The 13,322-nt window shown below is 31.0% G+C and overlaps 1 non-coding gene across 1 annotated transcript; it reads right to left on the bottom strand.

Annotated features, from left to right (window-relative positions):
• Positions 1-12,196: 12,196 nt before the first annotated feature.
• On the bottom strand, positions 12,197-12,278 carry Trnal-aag (transfer RNA leucine (anticodon AAG)). The gene has a single exon. It is a non-coding gene; the product is annotated as a tRNA-Leu (tRNA).
• Positions 12,279-13,322: the final 1,044 nt, after the last annotated feature.

Raw genomic sequence — 13,322 nt, forward strand, 5'->3', positions numbered from 1 at the left:
TGCCTTGCTTTTTCATGGCCTGGCATTAAACGACATTGTAGAGCCAAGGAAAGGCCTTGCCTGAAATTAGATCAGCTGTCACACTTTGTTTATAGTTTTTAATTATTTCATTATACATGTATAGCCAGCCATGCTATAACGGTTTGTCTATGGGACAGATACAAGTGTTTTGCATTGTCTTCTTTTTTATTGTGCCTGCTAAATGAATATACTACTGTTTTGCAGAAAAGGCAATATGAAGGAATATACATGTATAATAGCAGGCATATTACAGCCTTGTGTGAAAGCACTGGCCCACGTGCATAACCAAAACATCATTCACAGAGACATCAAATCTGACAATGTTCTTGTCAGCAGCAACGGAGTTGTTAAAATAATCGATTTTGAAGAAGGTGCTAAGGTAAGTGCTGGGGCTCTGGAAATTATTGTTGAGTTTTGTTAACATTTTAGATCACTTACTATTTACTATTCATTTTAAGATCTGCTTTTTTATTTTATTTCTAATTAATTTATCGATAAATATTTATAAAAAAAAACTCTTTCTTGATTTACGTCTGGTCAAGCATGACGGAGAAACGTATGACCAACATCGGAACTCCTTACTGGATGGGACATGAGGTTATCAAAAGGTAAGTTTTAGTTCTTTTATCACTTCCTGTTAGTGTCGACCGAGCCAAGCAAACCATGAAAATTTAATGTGTCACATATTGGCTGCTTTATTTAATTTTTTCACGCAAGAGAAAGTCAAGCAAAAGAGTATTTATGGGATTTTGGTATATGATATTTTCTCAAAAGATTATATGTCTATTCAAGATACGTAGTCAAGTCGTAATCAATGAAAAAGTCAATTTTTGAAAGCTGTTATAGCAAAGTTAGGTTGGAAAAACAGTTATGTGGTGGTAGTTTAACATTTATGCTGTGATAGTTGTGTCAGTCAAGTTGTAGTAGCTGTAACAGTTGTTAATGTGCAGTAGCTAAAAACCTAATTGAGCATCCAGGTCATTGTCAGGACTAGAAATTGAAGATTTCATAAAAAAATCTGCGATGCCAATCACATCTTGTAATTTTACGGCTAGAAGTAGAAATTAGAAGAGCACATGTAACTTAGTGTTGGCTGAGTGGTTTGAGCTTACTGTAACATTTATGTGACTAGCGTAAAGAGTGCTTGATCAACTTCTGCCACTGTTGCTAAATACAAGGATCGTTGATCGTTCATATCTATGAACACCAGCTGTTTTCATAGAGGATTACGCAAACAAAGTGGATGTTTGGTCTATGGACATTATAGCTTATGAGCGTTACAAGTGTACACCCTCCTACTACCCTTATGAAGATTTTGTCACCCTTTCTTACATAACCCAAGACAGAGTCATTCCTCTCTTCAAAAAGCTGAAGCGTGCCAGTGAGACATTCGAGAAGTCTTTAGGAAGGTGGATGATTGCGTCTAACCTTATTCCCTTGTTGTTAGAGGGTCGGTTGTACCATTACAATGACTACAGAATTTATGTTATTGTTAGTTTGTTTTAATAATTAAGAACAAATAATGAAATTAATGCTACATTCAAATTAGGTAAATTATATATGTTAGCATTGCAATATTGGTATAAATCATATGAAATCCACATCTTCAAAAATTATGGTTAAACATGTAGCTCACTTTTACAGATTATTCATGAAATGAATATTAACACAAAAATGTTATTTATTATATGAACAGTTTTAGAGCATGATTAAAATACTTGAAAATAACTACATTGTGATTGCAGATATTAGGAAGTTTGTCGTCCAATAAAGTAGCTGTAACAATATGTAAACAACTATCTATCAACATCCCTATTTCCAGAAAAAAAATCAAGAATCAATAAAGAAAAAAATGGTTTACTTAAAAACTCCTAAAAGCTCGTTCGATACAAAGATACACGTAGCTATTGAAACAATTTCTTGTCATTGTTAAAACAGTTTTAGACTTGGTTGAAAGACAAAAAATGAGTAATAGCTGCAAACTTCTCAATTGCGAAAGGCTGCTAAAAAATCACTAGACATAATAAACTAGACTAGTATTATAAAATATGTCTGTATATTTCAACTCAGTGTTTCTACCCAATGCGTTAAATATTAGTAGCAGGGCAGCATGTCCAATCGGTGCAGTTTTTGTATTTTATTTAAACGTGTATATGCTATACATTTTCTCTGTTGCCTTTAATTTCCATACAATTACTTTTTCCTAAGCATTATGTTATTGTGACAAAGCTAGTTGCACTACCTGCACTGAGACAGAACATAAAACATATTTAGATATTTTATAAAGCGCTTTGGGCATTTAGAATCTTTTAGTTTAATATTGATACGCTTTTCTAATTTTCGCTTCGGTTTCTTAGTATTGTTTAGCTAAAATTTCTACTTTCGACGAGAATATGTCTATTAGTTTTCAAGTTTGTTTGTTTTGACGTTTGCTCTCTATATTTGAGGTGTTAGGAACTTTTGTTTTTCTGAAATGCTTTGACATTTTTCTTTTATGTTTAGTTTTTTATGCAATGTCTTTGTTTGTGGATTCGATATACTGGCTGTTTTTTAAATGTTTTAGTATCATAGTGCTTTAATAGTTTGGAATATTGCTATGTACTTAGTGATTAGATGATTCTTCTTTGTTAGTGGGTCTGAGATTGGCAATGTTTTTGAATGTTTTTTTTTTAATTTTGTGGTAACATAGTTATTTTGTGGCTTAAAATAGTGCTATGTATTTAGTGCTATGTATACAGTTGAAAACAGTTGTAGGTAGCCAGAAGATGTTTGACTCTGGCAGTAAGTAAAATGGTCAACATTCCTGTTTTTTTAAAAAGCTTAGAATTGCTCTCTATTATACCATTTGATGCGAATGTGTTCTAAATATATATTGATCATATTACTGATATAAAATACAAACTTGCTGTTGTCACAAGTTTGTATATATATGTGTGTATTAGCACATTTGGTCGGTTTGTTATGAAAGGCAAAATAAAAAGACAAAATTTATGAATAAAGTGCGCTCTTCTCCTTTCCAGATATGACCTCCCTGTTTTACAGTTTTTTGCTCTACAATGTCAAAAATAAAGCTTTTTGTAAAAACACCGTAAACCTTGTCATACGATATCAACAAAAGCTTCTCTCAAAAACTAAACTTAAACGCCACTCAGCTAGATATTTTGGAATAGTGCTGATGCTAACATGGGAGAAAGAAATACAACCTTGAACTTAATCTCTTTCGGTCGCTCTGCTGAATACATTAAACCAACAAAGATGCTGATATGCTCTCTGCTGAAATTATTCCCGAAACGCCTCAACTATATATAATTATTGCACTTTTTCAGCTCAGTGTTCAGTATTTGATTTTAAATTTTAAAACTATACGAAATTGGTTAAAGTGGGTGAAAAAACTTAGTTTCAAGGCTGACGAAGTCATGCAGTCTGACATTCACGAGCAAATGAAGTTTATTTAGGATGAATCGACCTCTTATTTAACCTCTCCGGTTTCTTATAAAACTTCCTGCTGACAAGCTTTGAATCTTTCCTCCTCTTTGTACCATTAGCACAATTCAGAGAGATGTTCAAGCTATTTAATCAAACTACATGTATGTTACAAACATAAGACTAATCTTGGATATATCTAATGATCAAACTTTTTTCACATTTTTTTAACGTTACAAATAGTTGCAATCTTTCATGATAAAAAATGAATAAATGAAAAGCAAATTTCTGTGTGTTTTTGATAATGAAACATTATTGATTCAAACTGTAAGGCTTTTTTATGAGTTGATTGTAACACAATTTTTGATTTCTGTAAAAGTTGCAAGATTACCAAAGATAAATTTTTCATACCGTGCCTGCGGAAAATATTCAGAAGTACCTTTCTTTGAGTGGTATTTAGTATATGAACTGTATGCACTCGGTGTCTCTTGCACTCTAAATCAATATAATAAATAAACAGTGATATTACACAGATATTGACAGTATATGTTCCAGTTTTTGCTTGCAAATTTGAGATTGGTTTTTTCGCATTTCATAGGGTGTTTCAAAATATTTAACGGCCAGAATTCAGGCATTCACATGGTTTTGTGTACAAAACCTGTATTTAATTAGCAGCGTAAATCAATCAAATTAATTGGTGCACAAAATGTTAAACCCAAAATGTATTTTCCATTTGTAACAGTTTTTACATATCTTTAACGATTTCTTTCGTTTTAAAAACAAGTTTATTAGAACTACAGACGGTTCCCTACTTACGAACATTCGAGTTACGAACAACGGTACATACGAACGCATGTACGTTGTTCGTAACTCGATTCACTTTCGAATTATTTGTTTGAAATTTGTTTGAACTTTACATACGTATTGTAAAGAGATTTGCCGGCCTTTACTTGGCAAGATCTCTACTAATAAATAAAGATAAGAGAGTGCCTGTAATTAATTAAAGTGCTTTTAATTAGCGAAGGAAATTCACCAGCCGAGGAGCATACGGCTATCTGCTCTGCTCAACTAAATGGGCGCACTCATTTATATACAATAATATCAACCGTTCCGGCTAATGGCAAACGGTAAGAACACCGGCTAACAAGGTGAATGAATAGGACCGTTAGCGCGTTGGAATGACAACCATCTAAGTGACGATAAGTGATAATGTTATGACGGTATATCAGATGTAACAATAGCATAACGAGTGAGACAACGATATAATAAACGGACAACACATAGAAAAAATAAGACAACAACGATAAGTGATAGCATAACGATTAAAACAACAATGTAATAGAAAGGACAAGACATACAATAAATAAGAAATGCAGTGTCATGGCCCGGCGTCAACCAAAGTATTATTTCCATTTTATTAAATATTTTTTCTCAGTACAAACCAATACAGGTTAATTATACAAGCCTTAAACATACTTATATAAACCTTCAATATACTTATATAGCCCTTAAACATAAATTATAATACAAAATATAGCACAGAAGCAACTTACGAACAAATTCACCTTACGAACAACCGTCCGGAACGTAACTCGTTCGTAGGTTGGGAACCGTCTGTATGTATATCAAGAAAAAATCTATTTTTTTGGTAGGTCATAAATGGTTGCAATAAAAATCAGTAATTTTATGATAATAATTATAATTTTCAAGTATATTTTGAGTCATGAAATAATGATGAACATGTGCTCAATGGGTATGATTCAACTAAAAATGTTTTTATGAGTTTTTTAAAATCGTACAAAATTTTTAGTTTTTGCCTGAATATTGTTACAGTACTGTTTCTTTTCTGTTTGGTGACATTTGCTGTATGTTTTTCATTTATTTTACTAGTGTTTTACCAAGTATCATTGTATTATCAACACATTTAGATAAATTTTATAAAAAATTTATAACTTCGGATTGGTGGACAAGTTGCCAATGGTTACTGACATGCATTGACTGAAATTGCTAGGGTTAAAAACGGGTACCGTATTAATTAACTTCTAACTCTTTCACTTCTGGGCTGAATTCGCTGTTTTGACTGAGTTTTTCCAAACAGACCTTCAAATAATGGATATACTGCTAGTGTTTATGCAATATCTTGAAAATCAATGTCGATTTTGTTTTACTAAAAAAAGGATGAGGTTCAGAACAATTTTTTCTAGTTGATAAGTATAAAAGTTTTATTTTGAAATTTTTGAAAATATTCGAAGCTCCTTTGCAGCAAAAAAACTTGGTGAGTTTTTTTATTGCCATGACGATATCAATCTGGTTTTCCTAGTTTAAAAAAATAGGATTTCCTATTTTGTATAACAGTTTTATTTGACGACTTGATGCCGCAAAATTTATATTTTCATCTTTAACCTAGTTATCATGTAATGTGTCAGGACTTGTTGGTTAGCTGGCTAGTATACTAATCATACATAGATTCAATTTTCTAAAAGTTCAGGAAAAGCATTCAAAAGATTTTCAGTTCAAAGGAAACATCCAATAATGCATCGGCCTATGCCTTTCTGTCAATTTGTCTGCCAGTCTTTACTATGAATGTTTTCGGAGTAGTTTTTGTTTTAGAACTTTATTATCAAGATTTTGATTGTTTTAAAATAAAATTGCTTGTCATTTATCATCTCCTGCAGCAGTTTTCTTGATGATAACAACATATGAAAATACTAGGAGAGTAATTTAAGTCTTGATTATTTACAAAAAAAGTTTTTGAAAGCATAAAATAATCATTAAAGAAGGTGAAGAAATACAGTTTTGTGTTTTACAAAGTCAATATCTACATATGTAGTTCACCAGAAAATGCAGTTAATTAAGTTGAATGGACCTTTCTTTAAATTTCAGTCTCTCATTCGGATTTTTTTTAAAATGGAACAAAGCTTTTCATTTGTATAATTGCACGCATGCCAAATCTTAAATAAAAGCCTTCAGTACAAATTAAGTTAAAAAGGAAGCTTAATTTTAAAAATATTTAATGATTAAAAATTTTTTAAAATTTTTACAACATTATATATAATTGCAAATTTATATATACTGTTGAACGCTCATCTACAATATACGTTTTTAGGAAGTTTCAATGTACCACACAAAGAACCAAGCATGTATTTTCAAAGTAAAATTGCTATATTTTGCTATGGAGCTTTTCAACATGGTTTTATAAAACAAATGGTTTTTTGCTACGTATAAAAACTAAATTATTAGCAAATCTCTGAGTATATAAATATGATATTTTTTCATCTTATACTGCATTCACTGTTATGCAATAATAAATACAAGTATTTGAGAGAAATATAGTGCATAGGAATCTTAAATTTCTCTGACAAATCTATCAATATTAGTTTACAAACAGTTACCTAATTGGTCATATCAAAAATCAAACTTTCAATGGATGATTTTGAGAAATACTTGTACATGATAACTTAATACAATCCAAAAAAACATCTAAGTTTAAATTTACACGATAAAAGAAATAAGTTGTGTGGAACCATTCATATTTAGCAATTTACTGCGTGTTTTTTTGTGAATGAAGCATTATTGATTTAAATTTTGAAGAGCTTATAAAGTGATTGTAACTCAAATTTTTTGGACTATTGAAAATGCTAGGAGATTACCAAAGTTAAGTTTGTCATACCCTCTCTGCTGTGAATAATAAAGAGTTTCCTCTATTGAGTCGTATCCAGCATATGAACTTTGTACAGCCGGTGACTTTTGTGCTCTAAATCAAAATAATATATTTACTAATTTAAACTATATTGCAGTTTCTGCTAGCAAAGTTAAGACGAATCTACATTACATATGGTTTGAAGAAAACGTTAAAACACTAGTTAATATTGCAGTAGTGTATAACCTGATTTGGGAGTTCCTTTAAAGTAACGGCTAACATTCTAATACATGCTACACAGCGCTTAAGAGTAACACAGTCAAGTTCTTGGGATCCCTCAGGTATAGTTTTTAAAAGGTTAAGTTAATCAACACAGTTTAAAATGAGTTTAATTATTTTATTGCTTAGTTTTCTATTCAACTTTAGCTTGCTAAATTTAACCCTTTAAACCCTGAGTGTAAATATTCTGGCATTCAAAAAATTGTATCAAACCCTCGCAAATAGAACACTGGCATACCGATGTTTCTGTTTACAAATAATGTTTCAATGCTACAGCATCAATCAGTAAACTGAATCTGTGCGCAAAACACTAAAAATAACTTTAACTTTTGTTTTAGCTGTGTTCAAATACCTTAATCTACTAATTTTGTTATAGTAAACGTTTACAGACACGATATTTCACAAAACGTTAATGCAACTGGTTTTTTGGTAAGTTATGGATGGTTGTGATGCAGATGAAAAATTAAAAGAGACTAATCATAATTTTGAACATTTGAGAAAAAATAATGATGAACAAGTGTTTGATGAATAAAATTCACAGTAAACTTTTGTAAGTTTTTAAAATTGTTTGAGTTTAATATTGTAACCTGAAAAACTGTAGAAAGTTGTTTTCCATTCTAGACATTTCATGTGCGTTGCTAGACTTTTCTACAAGTGTTATACTAAATATAATTGTATTAAGAGCATCTTTAGATATATTCGATTAAACTTTCAAAACTTCCTATCGTTGGAGAAATTTTCAAGAGATACTGACACACATTTAAAAAACAGACAGTTTTCAAAGTTTTAATACATTTGATAAATTCATTATTTGAAACTATCCTTTTTTTGAATTGATAAATTGTTGATGGCGACTGTTGAAACTAATTTGAAACAAATATAATTTATCTTTTTGATGCACGAGGTTTGCACAAGTTGAAAGAACCTTGAAACTCAGGATGAGTTTTTGCTCAAATTCTTTGAAATACACAGACCTGGCCTAGGAATTTTTTCTTTCGGTCAGCTTTTTCATATATCAGGGCTCAATAATATTTGTATATTTTAAAATGCCGTTCTTTGTTGAAATGAAATTTGCACAATTTTATTCAGCCCCTATTATTTTTACTGAAAATTTCTACACTTGAGTTTTTCAATTTGAATTTTTTTATTTGTACACCTATAGTTCCAAAAATAACTCTCATACTACTTTAAGGCTCCAAAGAGTATTGAGTCTGTTATTAATTGATTTCCTGATAACTTGATCATTAGATATCTTAAGTTACGAGGCTTTAAAAGTTCTTGAAAGTTTGAAAGTTTTTTTGTTTTTACGAAATGCTGATAAACAATATACTTTTTTTAAGAAGTTCCAATTTACTACACAAAGAACTAAGCGTGTATTTCCAAAGTAAATTCGCTATATTTTGCTATGGTGCTTTTCAACATGCTTTTATCAAACTAATGTTTTTTGCAACGTATTAAAGCCAAATTGTTAGCAAATCTTTGAATATATAAATATGATATTTTTATCATCTTTTACTGCATTTACAGTTACGCAATAATAAATGCAAGTATTTGAGAGAATTAAAGCACAGAGTAATCTTAAGTTTTTTTGAAAAATCAATCAAAAGTAGTTTACAAACACTTAACTGATTAATCATATCAAAAGTCAAACTTTCTATGGATGATATTGAGAAATACTTGTAAATGATGACTTAATACAATCCAGAAGCATTTAATTTTAAATTTACATCATAACAGAAATATGTCGTGTGGAGCCATTTATATTTAGCAATTCACTGCGTATCTTTTAATGAATGAAACATTATTGATTTAAATTTTGAAGAGCTTACAAAGTGATTGTAACTCAAATCTTTTGGACTATTAAAAATGCTAGGAGATTACCAAAGATAAGTTTGTCATACCCTCTCTGCTGTGAATAATAATGAGTTTTTTTCTATCGATTCGTATCAAGCTTACAAACTTTGTACAGACTGTGCCTTTCATTCTCTAAATCAAAATAATATACTCACCAACTTTGAACTACAATACACAGTTAACTGCTAACTGTTAACAGTTAACAGTTAACAGTTAACTGCTAAACTGCTAACAGTTTCTGTTAGCAAAGTTAAAATAAATCTACATTAAATATGGTTTGAAAAAAATGTTAAAACACTAGTTAATATTGCAGTGGTTTATAAACTGGCTTTTGGCAAAGAGTTTCTGAGCAAAAACTGCTTTTGCGTTTGGCTTTTGCCAAAGCAAACTGGCTCTAGGCTAAGCCTAATTTTGCCAAAATTTCCTAAAATTGCATATTTTATTGCTGGAAACCTAAAGTGTAGGCAGAGCATGTTGACTATGTTCAATTTTAGCTTTTTAGCTAACAAATCTTAAATGTGATTAATCACATGTATTCACACATGTGCTATTTCCTGAGATGCATACATGGTTTGCTTGCCTGCTCTGAATCTTTTCTTTTTACTGAAAAAAAGGGAATTGGATAAAATTGAAACTGGCGATTGGTAAGAAATTTTTTGCTAAAATGACTTTAAAAGAGCTCGGATTTTTGGTTATGTTAAAAAACTAGAATCAGACAAATTGAAGTTTGAAATATTTGTCTAAACTTTAGTTCTGGAGCAATTTGTCGGTTTCTGTGGATATATGTATACATAAATCTCAATTCTGGTCGATCGTCTGTCCTGCTAAGTGAATAATATCTCGCAATGAAAAACCTGTATGGCATAAAACGTTATTTTAGAACTTCCTGTTTACTAGGTTATAAGCAAATCCAATAAGCTACATAAGATGCTATTGATTCATCAGACAATGTGTGTTGTTTTCTGGGTTGAAATACGCATAGTGACTCTGCGTTAATCGCAACATCACCACAACCTGCTCTCATGGCTTTTATTAGCAAATTTGGCAATGCTGATAGGCTACTTAAATTAGCCATTAGCAATGTGTCAGGCTAATGGTAAGTGACAGGCTGCTACACTACCTACCAGTGTCTATAAGTTGTTTTTCATAATTATGCACTGTCCGGCAGTCACTTAGCAAAGACCATGTTTCACAAACATGGAAATTTTTGAGAGAACAATAGTGCTTTTTAAATGTTTAAACATAAACACAGACTAGAACATGTAGATCATTCACAAATAATGAAATGAAAACACAAAGTCTACTTTTCTGTGTAAAAACTACTTTCAAATTGGTCTATTTGAATTTATATTCAGTTCCAAGCAATAATGTGTGTATCTTTTAAATATTGTATGCAATTTAGTAATTTATGAGTTTTTATGCCAATTATCTAACCTTTTTGCATTAACTAGCCGCCATTGTTGGCGGCCAAAATAACAGACTATAGTACTTTTTGATAAGGAATGAAACGAGACCTTAAAAATCACAAAAAAAAATTTTTGATTCCATATTACTACACAAATGATTTTTACAGGCTCATGTTTGAAATTTTACTATAAACTCACTATTTTTATTAGCTAAATATTTCTAAATATGAATATATTACAACAGTAAACAAGCACCAGAAAACATTGCTTGTGTGCTGGTTTTTTAAGTTATACTGTTTTTTCGTTAGTTAAGTTACTATTTGGTAATATGATTAACTATACAAGAAAAAAAACAATATTCTGTAAATATAAGTAATGCTCAGCAAAGAGCAATCAACTCTAATACTGGGAAACCTGCAAAAGCAATAACCAAAGTAAAATGGTCAAACAATAAAAAGTGCAAAAATTGATTATTTCTAGATGAGGAAATGCAACTAATTTTTGAGGTAAAGAACCAAAATATTGTGAGATAGAAAGTTTTTCATATATATTTTTTAGCACATCAGCACGTCACCTTGTATACCTTGTTAACTTGCAGTCTCAATCGCAAATACATAATACTTTTGAGCCATATATTGGCCCTCAAAAGCCTTCAATCATACACTTTTAAGAACTGGCTCGAACAAATAACAAATAAAGTTACCTGTTCAATGGTGTTTTGTTTTTATCATTCTTTTTCTAGAGCACAAATGATATCACAACACCAAATAGCAAACCAACACCCAGAGAGGTTGCTATGAATATTGACCAGTCTGTAACAAGATAATACGCATTTATTTTACTAAACAAAGTGTTGTTTGACTTTGCAGGGCGTTTTCTTGTTCTATAACTAAATATCTACTTTTTCAGTTGAAGTTATAATATACCTTGTCCAATGTAGTATAATGGTATAAAATATTTATTTTCGATAGCCCTGAAACAGCGAAAATATTACAAACCGGTTTTATCAACTTATGTACATTATTTTTATCACAATAATCAATACCAAATTTGAAAAGATAATGTTTATTACAAAAAAGATAACTATATGAAGCTTCACACCAATTTATTTTTTTGAAAGATGTTGCTGACAAGCAAACAACTTTCAGGTGACATTAAGTTGATACAAGTTTCAGGACAATCCGGCAATCATTTCGTAAGGAATTATCTTCTACTACAATTTCTCATATCGATCTTGTCATTTTCTATAGTCAGCTTTTCTCAGGTCATCTAGTGGTTAAGATCTGGTGCCCTCATCGCCGTGGTCGAAGTTTTATTCCCCAGCTGAGAACTCATATTTTTAGTTTTTGAAAATTTTATTAGGAGATAACATTGTTGATATAAGTTTCAAGTAAAATAAATAAACTATCATTAATGTTGAGCAGGGCATACATGCTTCAGTCCATGTCAAAACAAGAAGCACGCAAAGATTATGTTGAGGTTATCTTTGTCCTTTATTCATTGTCTTGTCTAACTTTTCATCTCTTGCATTTTTTTTGTTATAACCATACTAACGTCTGCAATTAAAAATAATTGGCAGCGGTGGGATTCGAACCCACGCCTCCGAAGAGACTGGTGCCTTAAACCAGCGCCTTAGACCGCTCGGCCACACTACCCATGGCCTGCTTAAGATAACAGTTGAAATTCATTGTCTGCATGTGCAGCTGTGTTTTCCGAGTACTTTGAATGTATGTCAAAGTAGCGGAGTGCAAACATTTGAGGTTTATAGATAAGCGCACTTTAACTTCGCGTCAAAGATTACAGTGCACTAGTCCTTAAATATTTTCATTGCTAGAAATACTGGTTTTATGATATTAGTAGTTCATTTGGCTTTTCAATGGTGAAGCAGCTCAGAAAATAAAATAATCAAAATGTGTAGGTAGACCGCAGGGAGATATGAACACAACCTAGTCCAGTTCTCATACAATATTGAGGCATTGATAATACGGGATAACTTCAGAGAGTGTGGTGCAATAGTTTCACAAGAAGTATTGACAGGGTATAATTGGTGTTATATCGACTGTAATTGAGTTTATAATTAAATAATATGATCAATAAATAATTTAGTTAATAATAAAAGTTTTTTGTGTCAACTCAATTCAAACTTAGTTGGGTATTCAAACAATCAGAAAGTTTTTGCGATGTAAAAAATCAAAAAGTGTATTTAGCCACACTAAAACTTTGAAATTTTAGAAATTTAATGAATTGTTGTTTTGAAACAGCGATTTGTAAAAGAACACTAGCCAAAGCATTGTTGTTATTGCTAAAATTATAAAAAAGCTCTTTAAATAAGTTGACTTTGTCATGTAGTATGATAAATAAACATTATTTTATACATGTTTTGTAGAAAATTAGTTTAGGTTAGAAATTAAAGATGCTAGTTAGTGATGCTTGATAGTTTCACGAAAAAGCTAATTTTTGAGGAGTGCTTCAGAAAATAGTTTGGCTAAGCCTGTTTTATTTTATATTGTTGCAAAGTGGTGTGTCATGCCAATACAACAACTATAGTTTCATGAAAAGTTTGTTATCCAACACTGTCACACATTTGTTCTCATATTAAAACTCTATTTTTAGACTGAGTTGCACGCTATCGTATTTCGTATCCTTTATTGAATGTGAATGTGGCTCAATTGTCTTCTTTGGGAGCTGAAAGGTTTAAG

Source organism: Watersipora subatra, chromosome 6, assembly GCF_963576615.1.
Source record: "Watersipora subatra chromosome 6, tzWatSuba1.1, whole genome shotgun sequence".
Lineage (NCBI taxonomy): Eukaryota > Metazoa > Bryozoa > Gymnolaemata > Cheilostomatida > Watersiporidae > Watersipora > Watersipora subatra.